Source organism: Budorcas taxicolor, chromosome 6, assembly GCF_023091745.1.
Source record: "Budorcas taxicolor isolate Tak-1 chromosome 6, Takin1.1, whole genome shotgun sequence".
Classification (NCBI taxonomy): domain Eukaryota; kingdom Metazoa; phylum Chordata; class Mammalia; order Artiodactyla; family Bovidae; genus Budorcas; species Budorcas taxicolor.
Genome location: NC_068915.1, coordinates 30,864,495 through 30,885,225, shown reverse-complemented (window position 1 = coordinate 30,885,225; position 20,731 = coordinate 30,864,495).

The following is a 20,731-nucleotide window of genomic DNA, read 5'->3' as shown; positions in this document are numbered from 1 at the left end:
TCTGCCGATGGATATCTAGGTTGCTTCCATGTCCTGGCTATTGTAAACAGTGCTGCGATGAACATTGGGGTACATGTGTCTCTTTCAGTTCTGGTTTCCTTGCTGTGTATGCCCAGCAGTGGGATTGCTGGGTCATAAGGCAGTTCTATTGCCAGTTTTTTAAGGAATCTCCACACTGTTCTCCATCGTGGCTGTACTAGTTTGCATTCCCACCAACAGTGTAAGAGGGTTCCCTTTTCTCCACACCCTCTCCAGCATTTGTTGTTTGTAGACTTTTTCATAGCAGCCATTCTGAATGATGTGAGTTGGTACCTCATTGTGGTTTTGATTTGCATTTCTCTGATAATGAGTGATGTTGAGCATCTTTTCATGTGTTTGTTAGCCATCCGTATGTCTTCTTTGGAGAAATGTCTGTATAGTTCTTTGGCCCATTTTTTTATTGTAGTGTTTATTTTTCTGGAATAGAGCTTCAGGAGCTGCTTGTTTATTTTAGAGATTAATTCTTTGTCAGTTGCTTCATTTGCTATTATTTTTTCCCATTCTGAAGGCTGTCTTTTCACCTTGTTTATAGTTTTCTTCACTGCACAAAAGCTTTTAAGTTTAATTAGGTCCCTTTTGTTTATTTTTGCTTTTATTTCCTTTACTCTGGGAGGTGGGTCATAGAGGATTCTGCTGTGATTTATGATGGGAAGCATTTTGCCTATGTTTTCTTCTAGGAGTTTTATAGTTTCTGTCCTTACATTTAGATCTTTAATCCATTTTGAGTTTATTTTTGTGTGTGATGTTAGAAAGTGTTCTAGTTTCATTCTTTTACAAGTAGTTGACCAGTTTTCCCAGCACCACTTGTTAAAGAGATTGTCTTTTCTCCATTGTATATTCTTGCCTCCTTTGTCAAAGATAAGGTGTCCATAGGTGCATGGATTTATCTCTGGGCTTTCTATTTTGTTCCGTTGACCTATATTTCTGTTTTGTGCCAGTACCACACTGTGTTGATGACTGTAGCTTTGTAGTATAGTCTGAAGTCAGGCAGGTTGATTCCTCCAGTTCCATTCTTCTTTCTCAAGATTGCTTTGGCTATTCGAGGTTTTTTGTATTTCTGTACAAATTGTGAAATTCTTTGTACTAGTTCTGTGAAAAATACCGCTGGTAGCTTGATAGGGATTGCATTGAATCTATAGATTGCTTTGGGTAGTATACTCATTTTCACTATATTGATTCTTCTGATCCATGAACATGGTATATTTCTCCATCTATTTGTATCATCTTTGATTTCTTTCATCACTGTTTTATAGTTTCCTATATATAGGTTTTGTTTCTTTAGGTAGATTTATTCCTGAGTATTTTATTCTTTTCGTTGCAGTGGTGAATGGAATTGTTTCCTTAATTTCTCTTTCTGTTTTCTCATTGTTAGTGTATAGGAATGCAAGGGATTTCTGTGTTAATTTTATATCCTGCAACTTTACTATATTCATTGATTAGCTCTATTAATTTTCTGGTGAAGTCTTTAGGGTTTTCTATGTAGAGGATCATGTCATCTGCAAACAGTGAGTGTTTTACTTCTTCTTTTCCAATCTGGATTCCTTTTATTTCTTTTTCTTTTCTGATTGCTATGGCTAAAACTTCCAAAACTATGTTGAATAGTAGTGGTGAGAGTGGGCACCCTTGTCTTGTTCCTGACTTAAGGGGAATTTTTCACCATTGACAATAATGTTTGCTGTGGGTTTGTCATATATAGCTTTTATTATGTTGAGGTATGTCCCTTCTATGCCTGCTTTCTGGAGGGTTTTTATCATAAATGGGGCTTCTCTTGTAGCTCAGCTGGTAAAGTAGCCGCCTGCAAGGTGGGAGACCAGGGTTCGATCCCTGAGTTGGGAAGATCCCCTGGAGAAGGGAAAGGGTACCCACTCCAGTATTCTGGCCTGGAGAATTCCATGCACTGTATAGTCCATGGGGTCACAAAGAGTCAGACACGACTGAGTGACTTTCACTTCACTTTATTGTAAATGGATGTTGAATTTTGCCAGAGGCTTCGTTTGCATCTGTTGAGATAATCATATGGTTTTTATCTTTCAATTTGTTAATGTGGTGTATCACATTGATTGATTTGTGAATATTGAAGAATCCTTGCATCCCTGGATAAAGCATACTTGGTCATGGTATATGACCTTTTTAATATGTTTTTGGATTCTGTTTGCTAGAATTTGGTTAAGGAATTTTGCATCTATGTTCATCAGTGATATTGGCCTGTAGTTTTCTTTTTTTGTGTCATCTTTGTCAGGTTTTGGTATTAGGGTGATGCTGGCCTCATAGAATGAGTTTGGAAGTTTACCTTCCTCTGCAATTTTCTGGAAGAGTTTGAGTAGGATAGGTGTTAGCTCTTCTCTAAATTTTTGGTAGAATTCAGCTGTGTTCAGTAGAGTTCTGTCCTGGGCTTTTGTTTGCTGGAAGATTTCTGATTACAGTTTCTATTTCCGTGCTTGTGATGGATCTGTTAAGATTTTCTGTTTCATCCTGGTTCAGTTTTGGAAAGTTATATTTTTCTAAGAATTTGTCCATTTCTTCCAAGTTGTCCATTTTATTGGCATATCGTTGCTGATAGTAGTCTCTTATGATCCTTTGTATTTCTGTGCTGTCTGTTGTGATTTCTCCATTTTCATTTCTAATTTTGTTGATGAATCTGGCTAATGATTTTATTTATCTTCTCAAAGAACCAGCTTTTAGCTTTATTGATTTTGGCTATGGTCTCCTGTGTTTCTTTTGCATTTATTTCTGCCCTAATTCTTGTGATTTCTTTCCTTCTGCTAACCCTGGGGTTCTTCATTTCTTCTTTTTCTAGTTGCTTTAGGTGTAGAGTTAGGTTATTTATTTGATTTTTCTCTTGTTTTTTGAGGTAAGCTTGTATTGCTATGAACCTTCTCCCTAGAACTGCTTTTACTGAACCCCATAGGTTTTGGGTTGTTGTGTTTTCACTTTCATTCATTTCTATGCACATTTTGATTTCTTTTTTAATTTCTTCTGTGATTTTTGGTTATTCAGAAGTATGTTGTTTAGCCTCCATATGTTTGTATTTTTCATAATTTTTTCCTGTAGTTGACATCTAATCTTACCACATTGTGATCAGAAAAGATGCTTGAGATGATTTCAGTTTTTTGAATTTACCAAGGCTAGATTATGGCCCAGGATGTGATCTATCCTGGAGAAGGTTCCGTGTGCACTTGAGAAAAAGGTGAAATTTATTGTTTTGGAATGAAATGTCTTATAGATATCAATTAGGTCTAACTGGTTCATTGTATCATTTAGAACTTGTGCTTCTTTGCTAATTTTCTGTGTAGTTGATCTATCCATAGGTGTGAGTGGGGTATTAAAGTCTCCCACTATTATTGTGTTGTTGTTAATTTCACCTTTCTTACTTGTTAGTATTTGCCTTACATATTACAGTGCTCCTACATTGGGTGCATATATATCTATAATTGTTATATCTTCTTCTTGGATTGATCCTTTGATTATTATGTAGTGTCCTTCTTTGTCTCTTTTCTTGGCCTTTATTTCAAAGTCTATTTTACCTGATATGAGTATTGCTACTCTTGCTTTCTTTTGGTCTCCATTTGTGTGAAATATACTTTTCCAGCCCTACATTTTCAGTCAGTATGTGTCCCTTGTTTTGAGATGGGTCTCTTGTAAAGAGCATATATAGGGGTCTTATTTTTGTATCCATTCAGTCAGTCTTTGTCATTTGGTTGGGCCATTCAACCCATTTACATTTAAGGTAATTATTGATAAGTATGATCCCATTGCCATTTACTTTGATGTTTTGGGTTCGAGTTTATAAACGTTTTCTGTGTTTCCTGTCTAGAGAAGATCCTGTAGCATTTGTTGAAGATCTGGTTTGGTGGTGCTAAATTCTCTCAGCTTTTGCTTGTCTGTAAAGCTTTTGATTTCTCCTTCATATTTGAATGAATCCTTGCTGGGTACAGTAATCTGGGTTGTAGGTTTTTCTCTTTCATCACTTTAAGTATGTCCTGCCATTCCCTTCTGGTCTCAGGAGTTTCTATTGAAAGATCAGCTGTTATCTTTATGGGAATCCCCCTGTGTCTTATTTGATGTTTTTCCCTTGCTGCTTTTAATGTTTGTTCTTTGTGTTTGATCTTTGTTAATTTGATTAATATGTGTCTTGGGGTGTTTCACCTTGGATTTATCCTGTTTGGGACTCTCAAGTTTTCTTGGACTTGGGTGGCTATTTCCTTCCCCGTTTTAGGGAAGTTTTCAACTATTATCTCCTCAAGTATTTTCTTATGGCCTTTCTTTTTGTCTTCTTCTTCTGGGACTCCTATGATTCGAATGTTGGGGTGTTTGACATTGTCCCAGAGGTCTCTGAGGTTGTCCTCATTTCTTTTAATTATTTTTTCCTCTCTGCATTTATTTCCACCATTCTATCTTCTACCTCACTTATCCTATCTTCTCCCTCAGTCATTCTACTGTTGGTTCCCTCCAGAGTGCTTTTGATCTCAGTTATTGCTTTATTCATTAACCCTTTTTAATTTCTTCTAGGTCCTTGTTAAACTTTCCTTGCATCTTCTCAATCCTTGTCTCCAGACTATTTATCTGTAACTCCAGTTTGTTTTCAAGATTTTGGATCATTTTTACTATCATTATTCTGAATTCTCTTTCAGGTAGACTCCCTATCTCCTCCTCTTTTGTTTGGTTTGGTGGGCATTTATCCTGTTCCTTTACCTGCTGACTATTTTTCTGCCTTTTCATCTTGTTTATATTGTTGTGTTTGGAGTGGCCTTTCTGTATTCTGACAGTTTGTGATTCCTCTTTATTGTGGAGATTCCTCCCTGTGGGTGGGGTTGGACAAGTGGCTTGTCAAAGTTTCCTGGTTAGGGAAGCTTGTGTTGGTGTTCTGGTGGGTGGAGCTGGATTGCTTCTCTTTGGAGTGCAATGAAGTGTCCAGTAGTGAGTTTTGAGGTGTCCATGGGTTTGGTGTGACTTTTGGCTGCCTGTGTTTTAATGCTCAGGGTTATGTTCCTGCGTTGTTGGAGAATTAGCTTGGTATGTCTTGCTCTGAAACTTGTTGGCTCTTGGGTGGAGTTTGGTTTCAGTGTAGATATGCAGGCTTTTGGATGACCTCTTGTCAATTAATGTTCCTTGAAGTCAGGAGTTTTCTGGTGTCCTCAAGTTTTGGATTTAAGCCTCCTGCCTCTGGCTTTCAGTCTTATTCTTACAGTAACTTCAAGACTTCTCCATCCATACAGCACTGATGATAAAACATCTAGGTTAATGGTGAAAAGATTCTTCACAGTGAGGGACACTCAGAGAGGTTCACAGAGTTACATGGAGAAGAGGGAAGAGGGAGATAGAGGTGACCAGAAGGAGAAGTGGGGGAATCAAAAGGGGAGAGCGCAATCTAGCCAGTAATCAATTCCCTATGTGCTCTCCACAGGCTGTAACACTCAGAGAGGTTCATGGAGTTACATAGAGAAGAGGGAGAGAGGAGATAGAGGTGACCAGGAGGAGAGGAGGGGGAGTCAATAGGAAAGAGACCAATCTAGCCAGTAATCAGTTCCCTAAGTGTTCTCCACAGCCCAGAACACCCAAAGAGATTCACAGAGTTAAGTAGAGAAGAGAAGGAGGTGAGAGGAGATAGAGGTGACCTGGGGGAGAAAAAGGAGAGTCAAAAGGGGAGAGAAAAATCAAGCCAGTAATCACACTCCTAGGTAAAAATGGGTACTGATGATTGGATTCTTAAGGTACAAAATTGATAATAAATACCAAAAAGCAAAGATTAAAAGTCTAGAGTAGTGGTTAGACTCTCAAAAATACAATATTAAAAAAAAAAATTGAAAAAATTATAAAATATATATATATGAAATTTGCTTTAAAAATAGGGTCTTTTTTTCCAAGGTAATAGTAGGTCTTAAAAATGAAAATTAAAGGCATAAAAAGAAATATTAAAAAAAATTTTTAATGATAATAGTAAAATATATCTAGGAATTTCTCTGGAGCTGTTGAAGGCAGTGTAGGGTCATTTCAGTTTCAGATAGTTCCTTGTTTCAGCTTATACTTCTTCTCAAGGTCTATAGGCCCCTTCCAATGTAGTCAGTGCTAACTACAGGGTTTTAGTCTGGTGTCCCTGTCACTTCCAGAGTGGTTCCTTCTTCTTTGTTTATCTTGGCTCCCTCTGTTTGCAAGTCTCTTCAGTGTCTAATTTCTGCCCTAACACAAGGGGGTGAACGGTGGTCACTTATTTAGGCTCACTTGTTCAATTGTGCTGTGCGGAGGGAGGAACACTGCAAACAAATATCATTGGCGTGTGTGGGGAGTGCTCGCAATGTCTGGGCCACACTGGGTTTGCCCCCGCTCATGGCGTGTGTGCTTTCCTGGTCTGCATTGCTCAGGCTCCAGGTTTCTGTGCAGGGGAACTTTCTAAAGCAGGCCCTGGGTTGTGTGCACTTCCCAGGTCTAATCCACTCAGGTTCAGGTTCTGGAGTACTCCACAAAGGCATAGACTTGGTTGGCCCTCGTTTTGTGCCCTTCCCAGGTCCGAGCAGTTCAGGCGACCAGGTGCTTGGTGAGCACACTCTCCCCAGGTAGGCAGGGCGTCTTATCACCTCCCCTGTCCCAGCCGCTCGGTTTCCTTGGTGCGCTGTGAGAGCACTGTCTCAGGTGTGCCACGTGTCTCCTCTGGGGAGCTGATCTCTGGCTGCGACCCTCCTGGCATATGTCAACCGTCCAGGATCCCAGAAATACTTGGTTAGCAACTGGGAGCCTGCTTGCAGTTTGGTGGAGGATGCAGTCTCTGGTGCCAAGATTGCCCCTTGCCTTCCGGCTCTGGCTGTTATCCGCCTGCCTCTCTGCCTCCGGTGGGGGGAGGGGCCAGTCCACAGCCGGCTAGCTCTCCTCTGGTATTCGCTCAGTCCTGTGTTCTGTGAGTGGGTCAGGTTGTCCCTTAGAGCTTTTCAAGGGAAATTTCTCTCTCTTCTCTCTCTCTCTCTCTCTCTTTTTTTTTTCCTCTCTCTGACTATCCCAGTTTGGGTTGCAATCTCACACTGTCCTCAGATTGTCCTCTAAACTCCCTCAGATTGTCCTCAGGGCATTCAGGCCTGGTCCCTACCCTAAGCACGCAGCCCAAGCCTCCCTGTTTAAGCCCCTGCTTGCTGCTGCTGGACCCGAGCGACTGGGCTACTTCTCTGTTGGGAGTTGCAATTAGATGCGTAATCTATTGGGGTTTTTTTCCACTCCTGGTTATGTTGCCCTCTGAGATTCCAAAACTCCCCACAGACCTGCCAGTGAGAGGGTTTCCTGGTGTTTGGAAACTTCTCCTCCTTCACGACTCCCTCCCCAGGATGGGTCTCTGTCCCTAACTCTTCTCTCTTTCTTTTTATCTTTTATATTTTGTCCTACCTCCTTTCGAAGAGAATGGGCTGCCTTTCCGGGTGCCTGGTGTCCTCTGCCAGCGTTCAGAAGTTGTTTTGTGGAATTTGCTCAGTGTTCAAATGATCTTTTGATGAATTTGTGGGGGAGAAAATGGTCTCCCTGTCCTACTCCTTCATCATCTTCGATAAATCCTTTTAAAATTCTAAAAGACAGGAAATAGTCTTTTAAAAATAGAATGATCAAAATGATCAAACCACATCTCTGAGCAGTACTCATTATTTTATTTGTGCTGGTTCAGGGAGAAAGGAAAAAGTACAAAGGGCTTTATTCCAGTATGTTTGTAGTTGGCAAAATTAACCATTGTCCCGTATATCGCTGCATTTTGTTTTACTTAGCTGTGTGTGCTGCTGCTGCGAAGTTACTTCAGTCATGTCCTGTGTGACCCCATAAATGGCAGCCCACCAGGCTCCCCCATCCCTGGGATTCTCCAGGCAAGAAGACTGGAGTGGGTTGCCATTTCCTTCTCCAGTGCATGAAAGTGAAAAGTGAAAGTGAAGTCGTGTCCGATTCTTCGCGACCTCAGGGGCTTGCAGCCTACCAGGCTCCTCAGTCCATGGGATTTTCCAGGCAAGAGTACTGGAGTGGGTTGCCATTGCCTTCTCCGTTAGCTGTGTACATAGTGTACAAAAAGGACAATCATCCAAATTTACAGCATCTAGTCTTTCTAGATGTGAAAGAGATCGTGCCAGTGTGTGACAAAAATAGCAAACAAATACATTGTGTACACTCTGTATTAAAATTCATAGGAAAGACTTATGAAAACTGGAGGAAATGAAATTGATAAAGTCCCCCTCCAAGTGTTATAGATGCATATTACGTTTGTCCACTGGGTTGATGATAGAGAAGGGAAAGTGTTCTCGCCAGAGTGCTCCTGTTTAGAAGACACTCTGAGTTTATCGCTCTTGTGTGCTGTTTATTCAGTGTTACTAGGTGCATATATAGTGTACAAACTTAAATCCTTATTTGAAACATCTAGCCTTTCTAGATATGTAAAAGTACACAAACTATGTTGAAAGTAGAGAGTTAAACTAACAACTTCTAAGTGTTTTTTCTAATAATTCATAGGAATGGTTTTATTTGAGAAACTGAATTGTTAAATTTGAGTCTTGGAGAGTAAGTTGGCTGGTCACCTGGTGGTGGGGGAGGAGAAGGGAACAGGAAAGAAAGTGAAAAAAGAAGGGTTCTGTGTCCATCAGTATTTAGACAAGTTCAGATTTTCTAACCATTTTTCTACTGGTGTGTTTTAGTTAAAATTGTTGTGTAGTAAAGAATGAGCAAGTCCTAATGCCCAAAGTATATTTAAAGTAGAGATAGTAAAATAATCCCTTACTGTCGTTTTGTTGGTTTTTAGGAAAGGCTGTGTCTTGAAGTATCTGTACATCTTGGAGCTAGAAATTTACTTAGTTGCTGAAATGCTGGAGAAGAGGTAAGAAGGGTGAAGGGAAGGGCTCTTAGCTAATATCTCCATATCTAGAAGACAGTTTTAGGCTATAACCATAGTTCTGTATGTGTGTTTTAGTAAAGTACCTATATTTTTTGTGGACAAAGTTCATTCTTTATTTTGCAGGATCTAAGCTTTCTAAATGTCCTGAGGTGAAACTGTGTGAGAAAAAATAGAGCTAGTGAATTAACCAATTTGTAAATATTTTTGTTATAATTTCTAAAAAAAAGAAAAAGCAGCGTCTTGGACGTGGAATTTTTAAATTGTGTCTGACAAATGTACGTCAGAACTTATTCATTAGGTTGACAGCAGAGAGGGAGAAGGAAGTATGAAAGTTGGGATATATGTGGAAATGTTCATATTTATATTTTGATGATAACCATTGATGTGTGTGCATCTCTCAGCTATACTATAGGAATACATTTTTAAGTAATTCAGTGAAACCATACCTCCTTGCTAATACTTTAATAGTTTAGATCAGATAATGAATCCCCCGAGAAGCATTATACTTTGTGTACTCTATTGCTTCATGTCTCATTTTTTAATTGAACATTAAGGGAACATAACATTTTAATCATAATGATGCCAATATCTTTATCTAGAGACCTGTTGCTATTTATGTCTTTTCTGAAACTTTTGTTGCCAAGAAAGGCAGGATTACATTTTTTTTCCTTCCAGATAGAGTTGGTATAGTATATTCTAGCTTTTCAAAATTCTTGCTTCTCAGAGCTTTGGGACTTTGAAATGGTAAATATTCATGATGTTGAAAAAGCATGATACATAGCTGTATGATCTTAATGACTTAAAAATGCATGTATAGCTGTATAAATACACATGAGAGCTAGGAGGACGCAACAAATGGTATCCTGCTTGTGATTATGGTGACTTTGTTTCTTACTTCTTCTGTTTTTTGGTTTCCTATTGTGCACATATTAAGAAATAAATGATATTTTGTTGTTGTTCAGTCACTGAGTCCTGTCCAACTCCTTGCAATCCCATGAACTGCCACATGCCAGGCTTCCCTGTCCTTCACCGTCTCTCTGAGCGAGCTCAGAGAGTCACTGCCCATTGACTCAATGCCCATTGAGTCAGCGATGCCATCAACCATCTCATACTCTTTCACCCCCTTCTCTTGCCCTCAATCTTTCCCAGCATCAGGGTCTTTTCCAATGAGTTGGCTCATCACATCAGGTGGCCAAAATATTGAAGCTTCAGCATCAGTCCTTCCAATGAATATTCAGGGTTGATTTCCTTTAGGATTGACTGGTTTGATCTTGCTGTCCAAGGGACTCTCAAGAGTCTTTCAAGCACCACAGTTTGAAAGCATCAGTTCTCTGGTGCTCAGCCTTCTTTATGGCCCAACACTCACATCCGTACATGACTACTGGAAAAACCATAGCGCTGTCTATACAGACCTTTGTAGTCAAAGTGATGTCTCTGCTTTTTAATATGCTGTCTAGGTTTGCCATTGATTTTTCTTCCAAGGAGCAAGCGTCTTTTAATTTCACGGCTGTAGTCACTGTCTGCAGTGATTTTTGGAGCCCCCAAAATAAAATCTATCACTGTGTCCACTTTTCCCCCATCTATTTGCCATGAAGAAGTGTTATTTTAAAAACTTTTTTAAAAGAACCTATTTTATAGCACAGAGAACTCTAGTAAGTGCTCTGTGGTAACCCAAATGGGAAGGAAATTCAAAAGAGAGGGGATATATGTACACCTCTAGCTGATTCACTTTGCTGTACAGTAGAAACTAACACAACATTGTAATGCAACTATACTCCAATAAAAATTTTTAAAGAGAGACAGAGAGAAGTAAGCTTAGAATAGAGAACAGTGCCTGGTATATATAGGTCTGTATAAATATTTGTTAAGACAATGAAGGAAGGAAAGAAATAATGTACAAGATAACTTAACCATTTCTCATTTTATCTGAAGTGATTATTCTAATCCATCTACAACTCTTAATTTTACTAGTTATGCTCCTTTTTGGGCTTAAAGAGACTTTTTTCTGCCTCTTATTTATTTTACTCATAGTCTAAGGAAATACAAGACCACTTAGTAATAATATGTTGGCTATTCAGGTACTGTTCAAAATGGAGTGAAGTAATATGGCGTATATTTCAGTGGAACATTTGAAACTGTTCCTCAGACATCTCCTTTTGGCGTTTCACCATTGGAATTAGCATAAAAGCTATTTGGCAGAATAGGATGGAGGCCCTATATGATGCCAGAGATCTTAGACTTGGCAATGGACACCCTGCAGCCAGATGAGCCTGGTAGTGGAACAGGGAGAAGGACAAGTCAGACTATTGGAGAGTGGCTTCCTTTCTTGCTTAGCCCTCACCCATCTCTTGCCATAGACTCTGTAGGGGAGTGGTGCTGGGAGAATAGGCAGGAAGAACCTGGCCTCAAGGAAATGCAGGTGGGAGGGTCAAGAGAGAGCAGGAAAAGGTCTCAAGATCAACAGCTGGAAGGAAACGAGAATATCTCTCAGCATTTTAAGGCAAGTTGTCCTACACAAACCACTATTTTTAAGTTAAGCTTAAATACTTTGAGGACCTGCTGTACATGTTTTAATGCTAATACATATGATTAAATGTTTTTAATGTAAGTTTTACAGTTAAATTGGTTCTAAGAAAGAGAAAATAAACCAAGCCCTTAAGTTTATATTAAATCGGTTTACATTAGAAAACCATGTATTCATTTATTGTTATTTTTCTTAGTTTCTCCAAGATTCCTTTGAAAATAAGCACTGTTGTAAGCACATGGGTTTATCCAGGGAGACAGTTAGAAACCTAGTTTTAAACATATGGCAAAACAAATACATAAGAGTATTTGAAAATGCATTTTTCCAATCACAAATATTCTTGCCAATGCTTGGGAAAATACAAAAGAAATTTTTATAGCTCTCTGGTGGTGCTTTAAGACAAGAAAATACTTAAAATTATTTTTCTCCTCAGCACTTTATTTACAACCTTTATTCTTTTCTATAAAGGAAAACATTTTTATGAGACGGTAGCTTTTTACTGAAGAAATATCTTTTCTTATATATCACACTATTCAAATAAACCTACGTTCTGCTTTTTAAGTGCTCTTCAGCTCAGTCCATTTCAGTTTAGTCGCTCAGTTGTGTCCGACTCTTTGTGACACCATGAATCGCAACACGCCAGGCCTCCCTGTCCATCACCAACACCCAGAGTTCACTCAGACTCACGCCCATCGAGTCTGTGATGCCATCCAGCCATCTCATCCTCTGTTGTCCCCTTCTCCTCCTGCCCCCAATCCCTCCCAGCATCAGAGTCTCTTCCAATGGGTCAACTTTTCTCATGAGGTGGCCAAAGTACTGGAGCTTCAGCTTTAGCATCATTCCTTCCAAAGAAATCCCAGGGTTGATCTCCTTCAGAATGGACTGGTTGGATCTCCTTGCAGTCCCAGGGACTCTCAAGAGTCTTCTCCACAGTTCACCACAGTTCAAAAGCATCAATTCTTTGGCGCTCAGCCCTCTTCACAGTCCAACTCTCACATCCATACATGACCACTGGAAAAACCATAGCCTTGACTAGACGGACCTTAGTCAGCAAAGTAATGTCTCTGCTTTTGAATATGCTATTTAGGTTGGTCATCACTTTTCTTCCAAGGAGTAAGCATCTTTTAATTTCATGGCTGCAATCACCATCTGCAATGATTTTAGAGCCCCCCAAAACAAAATCTGACACTGTTTCCACTGTTTCCCCATCTATTTCCCATGAAGTGATGGGACTGGATGCCATGATCTTCATTTTCTGAATGTCGAGCTTTAAGCCAACATTTTTGCTTTCCTCTTTCACTTTCATCAAGAGGCTTTTTAGTTCCTCTTCACTTTCTGCCATAAGGGTGGTGTCATCTGCATATCTGAGGTTATTGATATTTCTCCTGGCAATCTTGAATCCAGCTTGTGTTTCTTCCAGTCCAGCGTTTCTCATGATGTACTCTGCATATAAGTTAAATAAGCAGGGGGACAATATACAGCCTTGATGTACTCTTTTCCTATTTGGAACCAGTCTGTTGTTCCATGTCCAGTTCTAACTGTGGCTTCCTCACCTGCATACAGATTTCTCAAGAGGCAGGTCAGGTGGTCTGGTATTCCCATCTCTTTCAGAATTGTCCACAGTTTATTGTGATCCACACAGTCAAAGGCTTTGGCATAGTCAACAAAGCAGAAATAGATGTTTTTCTGGAACTCTCTTGCTTTTTCGATGATCCAGCAAATGTTGGCAAGTTGATCTCTGGTTCCTCTGCCTTTTCTAAAATCAGTTTGAACATCAGGAAGTTCACGGTTCACGTATTGCTGAAGCCTGGCTTGGACAATTTTGAGCATTACTTTACTAGCATGTGAGATGAGTGCAACTGCGCGGTAGTTTGAGCATTCTTTGGCATTGCCTTTCTTTGGGATTGGAATGAAAACTGACCTTTTTCAGTCCTGTGGCCACTGCTGAGTTTTCCTAATTTGCTGGCATATTGAGTGCAGCACTTTCACAGCATCATCTTTCAGGATTTGAAATAGCTCAACTCGAATTCCATCACCTCCATTAGCTTTGTTCGTAGTGATGCTCTCTAAGGCCCACTTGACTTCACATTCCAGGATGTCTGGCTCTAGATGAGTAGTCACACCATCGTGATTATCTGGGTCATGAATCTCTTTTTTGTACAGTTCTGTGTATTCTTGCCACCTCTTCTTAATATCTTCTGCTTCTGTTAGGTCCATACCATTTTTGTCCTTTATCGAGCCCATCTTTGAATGAAATGTTCCCTTGGTATCTCTAATTTTCTTGGAGAGATCTCTAGTCTTTCCCATTCTGTTCTTTTCTTCTATTTGTTTGTATTGATCTCTGAAGAAGGCTTTCTTATCTCTTCTTGCTATTCTCTGGAACTCTGCATTCAGATGCTTATATCTTTCCTTTTCTCCTTTGTTTTTCACCTCTCTTCTTTTCACAGCTATTTGTAAGGCCTCCCCAGACAGCCATTTTGCTTTTTTGCCTTTCTTTTCCATGGGAATGGTCTTGATCCCTGTCTCCTTTACAATGTCACGAACCTCATTCCATAGTTCATCAGGCACTCTATCTATCAGATCTAGGCCCTTAAATCTATTTCTCACTTCCACTGTATAATCATAAGGGATTTGATGTAGATCATACCTGAATGGTCTAGCGTTTTTCCCCACTTTCTTCAATTTAAGTCTGAATTTGGCAATAAGGAGTTCATTATCTGAGCCACAGTCAGCTCCTCATCTTGTTTTTGCTGACTGTATAGAGCTTCTCCATCTTTGGCTCCAAAGAATATAATCAAGCTGATTTCGGTGTTGACCATCTGATGATGTCCCTCTGTAGAGTCTTCTCTTGTGTTGTTGGAAGAGGGTGTCTGCTATGACCAGTGCATTTTCTTGGCAAAACTCTATTAGTCTTTGCCCTGCTTCATTCCGCATTCCAAGGCCAAATTTGCCTGTTACTCCAGGTGTTTCTTGACTTCCTACTTTTGCATTCCAGTCCCCTATGATGAAAAGGACATCTTTTTTGGGTGTTAGTTCTAAAAGGTCTTGTAGGTCTTCATAGAACCGTTCAACTTCAGCTTCTTCAGCATTACTGGTTGGGGCATAGACTTGGATTACTGTGATATTGAATGGTCTGCCTTGGAAATGAACAGAGATCATTCTGTCGTTTTTGAGACTGCATCCAAGTACTGCATTTCAGACTCTTTTGCTGACCATTATGGCTACTCCATTTCTTCTGAGGGATTCCTTCCCGCAGTAGTAGATATAATGGTCATCTGAGTTAAATTCACCCAATCCAGTCCATTTTAGTTCCCTGATTCCTAGAACGTCAACGTTCACTCTTGCCATCTCTTGTTTGACTACTTCCAATTTGCCTTGATTCATGGACCTGACATTCCAGGTTCCTATGCAATATTGCTCTTTACAGCATTGGACCTTGCTTCTATCACCAGTCACATCCACAGCTGGGTATTGTTTTTGCTTTGGCTCCATCCCTTCATTCTTTCTGGAGTTATTTCTCCACTGATCTCCAGTAGTGTGTTAGGTACCTACTGACCTGGGGAAGTTCCTCTTTCAGTATCCTATCATTTTGCCATTTCATACTCTTACGTGCTCTTAGTATCAAAGTAATCTTTATAATTTTCCTGGGAACTCTTGACAAAACACTTTTTTTTTAATGGTAAGAGATGCTGGGGATTGAAAATAAAACACTTTATAATATAAAGATCTTTAAATATGTCATAGAATTGTGTTTTTACAAATTTCATATTGTCTTTTTCTGAACTGAAAGCTTCAGATCAAGTTTACAAGGAGCCCATGTGCTCACCACCACATTTTAGGATATAGAGAGATTTCTTTATAAATCTTTCAGAATCCTTGGTTTTAGAATTATGAATATAGATGATGTACTTCAAGACTGACCATTGGAGAATGAGGCTTCCTTGAAGCAAGGTAATAGAAGGTGGGCAAGAGTTAGATTAGAACAATGACATTCAATTTCTAACCCACATGACAGACCATAGGAGGTTTTGAAATTAAGTAAGGAGTCTATCAAACTCAAACTTTATTGAGAATAAAATGTCTTGCAAACATATATATTAACAATTCTCAGATTTGTGTAGATGCTCTTAAAAGTAGTAAAATGTCCTAGTGTTGCTGAACTCATGGTGATTCTTGCCATAATCTGCCCCCATCAGTTACTTTGAAGTGAAATGTGCATTTAGACCCTTACCAGACCCTCCTAGAGGAGGAATTGTTTTGGGTGAGGATAGAGATGTCCTGGCATACCCAGAAGTCTCTGTTTTAATTGAAGCAAATAGTCTCTGCTAGATATTCTCCATTTATCAGTGAGAGTTGTCATCCTTTCCTTCTACAGAGCAACATCACCTTGGTAATAGCTGCAGAAGTTGAGTTCTCAGTCAAGTTATAGATTGGTGGTTCAGCTCTACCCATGGATAAGCTTCCCTGATGGTGATTATCTATATCACTTAAATTCTAAATGGCCTTGCTTTAGTCTGTGTCATAAGCTCTAACAACCTGTTGGGATACCCAAGCACTTCAGTTTGTACTAATGCCTATGTTGATGTTTGCTTGAACTGTATTTGAGGACTGTTGAAGCCTACAGGCTTTCCTGGAAGAGTAAATCTGTGTTGTCAGCCATTACTGCTGGGGCAAGTTTCTTTGAATCTGTCCTGCTCTGAAAGATGGGTTTATTGCCATCCTTGATTTAATGTCCAGCCAAGCAAGTGCCATACAGTGTCATAAAAGTTCAAGAATAAACATCCAATGAAAATGTTATCTAAAGGGTAATATAGTTATCCACTTAGAAAAAGAAGGTCCTTTCCTTTCTGGAGAGCTCCAATTTGTCTTCTGTTTCATTTGTCCTCTGCTTTAATTGAACTAAGCATTCATCTTGAATATATTACACTGTAACAGGTTGTTTTTTTTTTTGCCAGATGGAATATTAATGAATCAAATTGTTTAAATTTTCAGTAATCTGTATCGGTAATCTGAAAACTAGGGCAAAGGAAGACTTCTTATGTGGGAGTGAACACAGAAAGTTTTTAAGGGCATCAATTTCCTTATTCTCAACTTTCATATGTATTTTTCCTTAAAAGTGATCTGCCTCAAGGAATCATGCCAATTTTCCTCTCCCACTTTCCCTGTCACAGTGTAAAAGTGAGGTGAACAGTTCAGCCATACTGAATTTTGCTATGTACATTGTGCCAGGGTGTAAAAATCTCTGACAGTGCCAAATACAGGAAAGGCCCAAAATATTGCTGTCAATGAAGCCTCATTTGAGCAAAGCACCATAAATCCATAGTAGAAATTTATATATCCTGGTTTTATACATATTTCTATGCATGGTGTTAGAAACCGTGGTTTGGCCCATGTTGGAATGTTCTGAATTTATATATATTGTAGAGTAGGAGTAGATGACTTTTTTGTTTAATGATAATTCCTTTTCTCTCCCCTAGTTATAGGCAACAAAAGTATATTTCCTCGGAGGAGCAGTACAGTGAAAAAATAAAAAAAGAGTATCAGTAATGCATACCAAAGGTGCCAGCACCTTATTTCATCCAGCCAGTGAATTCATTTTTTTTCTTTTTTTTTAAAAAACTTTTCTCCTCCAACGATCTTGTGCTTCAGCCTACTTTAGCCGTTAACTTTCAGGATCATAGACTAGACCTTGTCATTTCCGGTAACAGCAATGTCTCCACAGTCTCCTGCCACCATAGAAGTTCACCCACCAGTAAATGTAACCAGATAGCCTGCTTTCTCATCTGATAGTACTGATGGCTATCATGCTATTGTGGAAAACCAATTCTTCCACTTGGACATAGCTCCTATCCTCTGTCTCCCTACTCAAGATCTGAAACTATTAATAGCAATTCCACCCCTTTCCACATCATCAATTTTTCACACGCCACAAAAAAATCTAATCATTATCCAAACAGATTAAGGCTTTTTTCCTTTCTTCAAAATATACACTTACAACTTCACTTACTCTGAAAACCACTATTCTTTTTTTTTTTTTTTTTTTTTGCTCTTGTTTCTAATAAAACTCCTCAAAAATTGTTTATACTCGCTTCCCCTGATTCCTCTTCTCCAATTCTCTCCTTAACCTATGAAGTGCCACAAAGTTAGGTGTCACTCAACATTATACCAAAAGCTTATTATAAAGTTCATTAATGGCTTTCACAGTTACTGAATCCAGTGATCAGTTCTGCTTCATTTTCCTTGATCTATCAGCAGGATTTAAAATGGTAGTTGGTTAATCTTTCTTCCTTAATATAAGTTTTCCTCTTGGCTAAATACAGTCTTGTTGTTCTCTCTCTCACTGCTCTCTCTTTTCCAGTCTCCTTTGTTTTCTCTTCTTCCTTCACTCCAACCTCTAAATGTTGGTCTGTCATGTGGTCCAGTCTCTGATCTTCAGCTGTTCTCAATACACACCCTTTGTGATCTCATTCAACTTCATGGCCTTAAATAACATAGTCCATCATATTACCAAGGACTCTTGATTGTCCATTGCCATTCTCTCCTGAACTCCAGACATGCCTACAAATTTTATGTTGTACATATTTATTTATATCGAACTCCAAGCCATCCTCTACTCCTTCCTTTCTCTCATGTTGCACATTCAATGCATCTAGCGATCTCGTGACTGCCTTCTAACAAGTGCATGATCAGATCACTTCTCAGTAGCCTTTTCTGAGACACCATCATTTGCCACTTCAGTTGTTCAATAGCCTTCTTAGAAGTCTCCCCACTTCTACCTTTGCTGTTAGTCTATTCTCAACAAAGTAACCAGAATGATCCTTTAACATTTTTTTAAATTTATTTATCTACTTTAATTGGAGGACAATCACTTCACAGCACTGTGGTGGCCACCACCACACATCAACACGTGATCCTTTAAAAATTTTTGTATCTTAATGAGATGATGGGTGTTCTCTAAATTTACTGTGATAACTACTTCCTGACGTATGTAAGTCAAATTATTATGTAGTACACCTTAAATATATACAGAGCTGTATGTCAATTGTATCTCAGTAAAATAGGAAGAAACACTGTAGTTTAGGTCATGTTATTCCTGTCTTAAAACCCTCTAATGCCCTCTCCCTTCATCTTAACCCAGAGCTAAAACCAAAGTCCTTATAAAGGCTGCAAAGTCCCTTCAGGATCTGGCCTCCAATTGCTTGAATTCCTCTACTACTATCTTTGCTCTCACTCCTTACCATATTCCAGAAACACTGGCACCCTTGAACCTGCCCAGCAAGCTCCTATATTAGGGTCTACGCATAAGCTGTTTCCTTTGTCTAGAATGATTTTCCCCTCTTTCAGTGCATTGTTCAAATCTTCTTAATATTACCAGCTTCCTAATGTTTCCCTTTACTTTTGTGTTCCTGGCCTCCATTTTTCTGTTTTTTGCATAACACACATCACCTTCATATGTACTGTTTAATTTTGTTGTTATGTTTACTGTCTGTTTCTAAACTGTCAGCTCCTTTGAAGGCAGGAACTTGGGTTCTTGTTTACTGATGGATTGTAAAAACATAGAACACCTGTCTATAGAACCTGCTCAAAAAATATTTGTTGAATAAATAAATAGAAATCCTTTAGGGGATGTGCAAGCAAACAACTTTTAAAACCATTGCTATGAATGATTTTCTATTTCATAATAGAGCTATAAGTCCAAATGAGACATGTCTGAATGAGAATCTTGTAACCTCAAATTATGATTTCATGTTTTAATAAGTCAACAGTGTTAAGTTTGAAAACTGTTTTAAGTCATTTTGTGAAATGTAGGTCTGAATGAACTAAGAGACACAGACTATTTTTCAACTCAGAGCAATGAGAAACTGTTACCTAATTCACGATCACCTTAAAACAGAACATTCTCTGTAAGTCTGCCTTTGGAATAGAACAGAGAACTTCCATGGAAAGTCTCATATTCTGTGGTAACATGTTTTTTAAAGACAAAATTAAGAATTGATTTATTGCCTTGATTTTAAAATACCTGTCTGTGGTATTTTTTTATTAATTGTAAATTCTGTCAATAAGAGCCAATGCAGCGCCTGTCTTTCTAAAAAAGAAAGAGGCTCTTTAGAAATTATAAAGTTAAGAGATTTTTGCCTCTTCTTTCCAAATGCTCCTTAGAAACTGTAAGTTTAAAAAGTTCAACATTCCTTCCCTCCAACGAGCTAAATCTAATCATTGAAAAATCAATTGGCAAACACCTTAGGAACAAAAGAATAATAAGCAGCACGATTTTGTGAAAAAAATAGCCTGCGGGACCAGTCTAACTCTTTTGCAGACAAGGAGGACAGAACTAGTTAGAATAGGTATAATTTATCTTGACTTGAATAGGATCACTGAGAGAATGGAAATTATGACCCCAGGAAAATACAATCTGGCATGAATGTCAACTCCTTTCAGTGATTTTTCTAGTCAGATTATAAATGTGTTTTCTGCACGTACTGCTTTTCGTGGTTATGGTAAGAATTTTGTTGACAACAGCTTGTAGCCGCGGTTTGGTGGCACACAGCAGGAGTGAGATGCTCCAACAAAACCCTGCACAACAGGCCAGCATCACCAAAGCCAAATGGCTAAAGCTCACAGTGGGCCATTTCAGATCTGTCTACAGAAGGCAAAGAAAATCATGCTTGAGGAGCAAACTCAGTGCAGCTGTGATGCAGATAACCCCCTAAACGGAATGTGTGCATGTGTTGCTCCCGCAGATTGCCTAACTATTATTTTTGTCTGATGGAAATATTTTCCTAGGGAAAATAAGAATAGTTCTCAAAGGTACCACTAACCTAGAAGCTATATATTTTATAGTATTTATGTCAAATCTAGTTGTTGTTTTTTCATATTTTATTTGATGATCACCTTTTTAATGAAATATAGAGCATATATTTAAAATCATTAATAATTTGAATAATAATAATAAGACATTTGCCATGAAAATAAGATATTTTGTCCTAACCAGAAAAAATGGAATTCCATTTAAAGATTCATATTCATAAAGTGACCCAAATACAGAAGAAGAAAAAATACACTATATTTAAGAATGTATGGCATAGCTAAAAAGAAGATAGTAATCATAGAGAACACAGTGACTAATGATGTATTAGAATTGCATATTATTTTTAAGTGGATACAATACAGGATCTTAAGGGCTTAGTTGTAACAGAGAAAAGACATTGCTCCCAACCTCTGGCACATATATTAAAGTGTCTTGTACACATGAAAAACTTTGAATTCACAGACATGAATTAAAATGATTAAAGATCTGCCAACAGGTGATATGAGGACAGATTAAA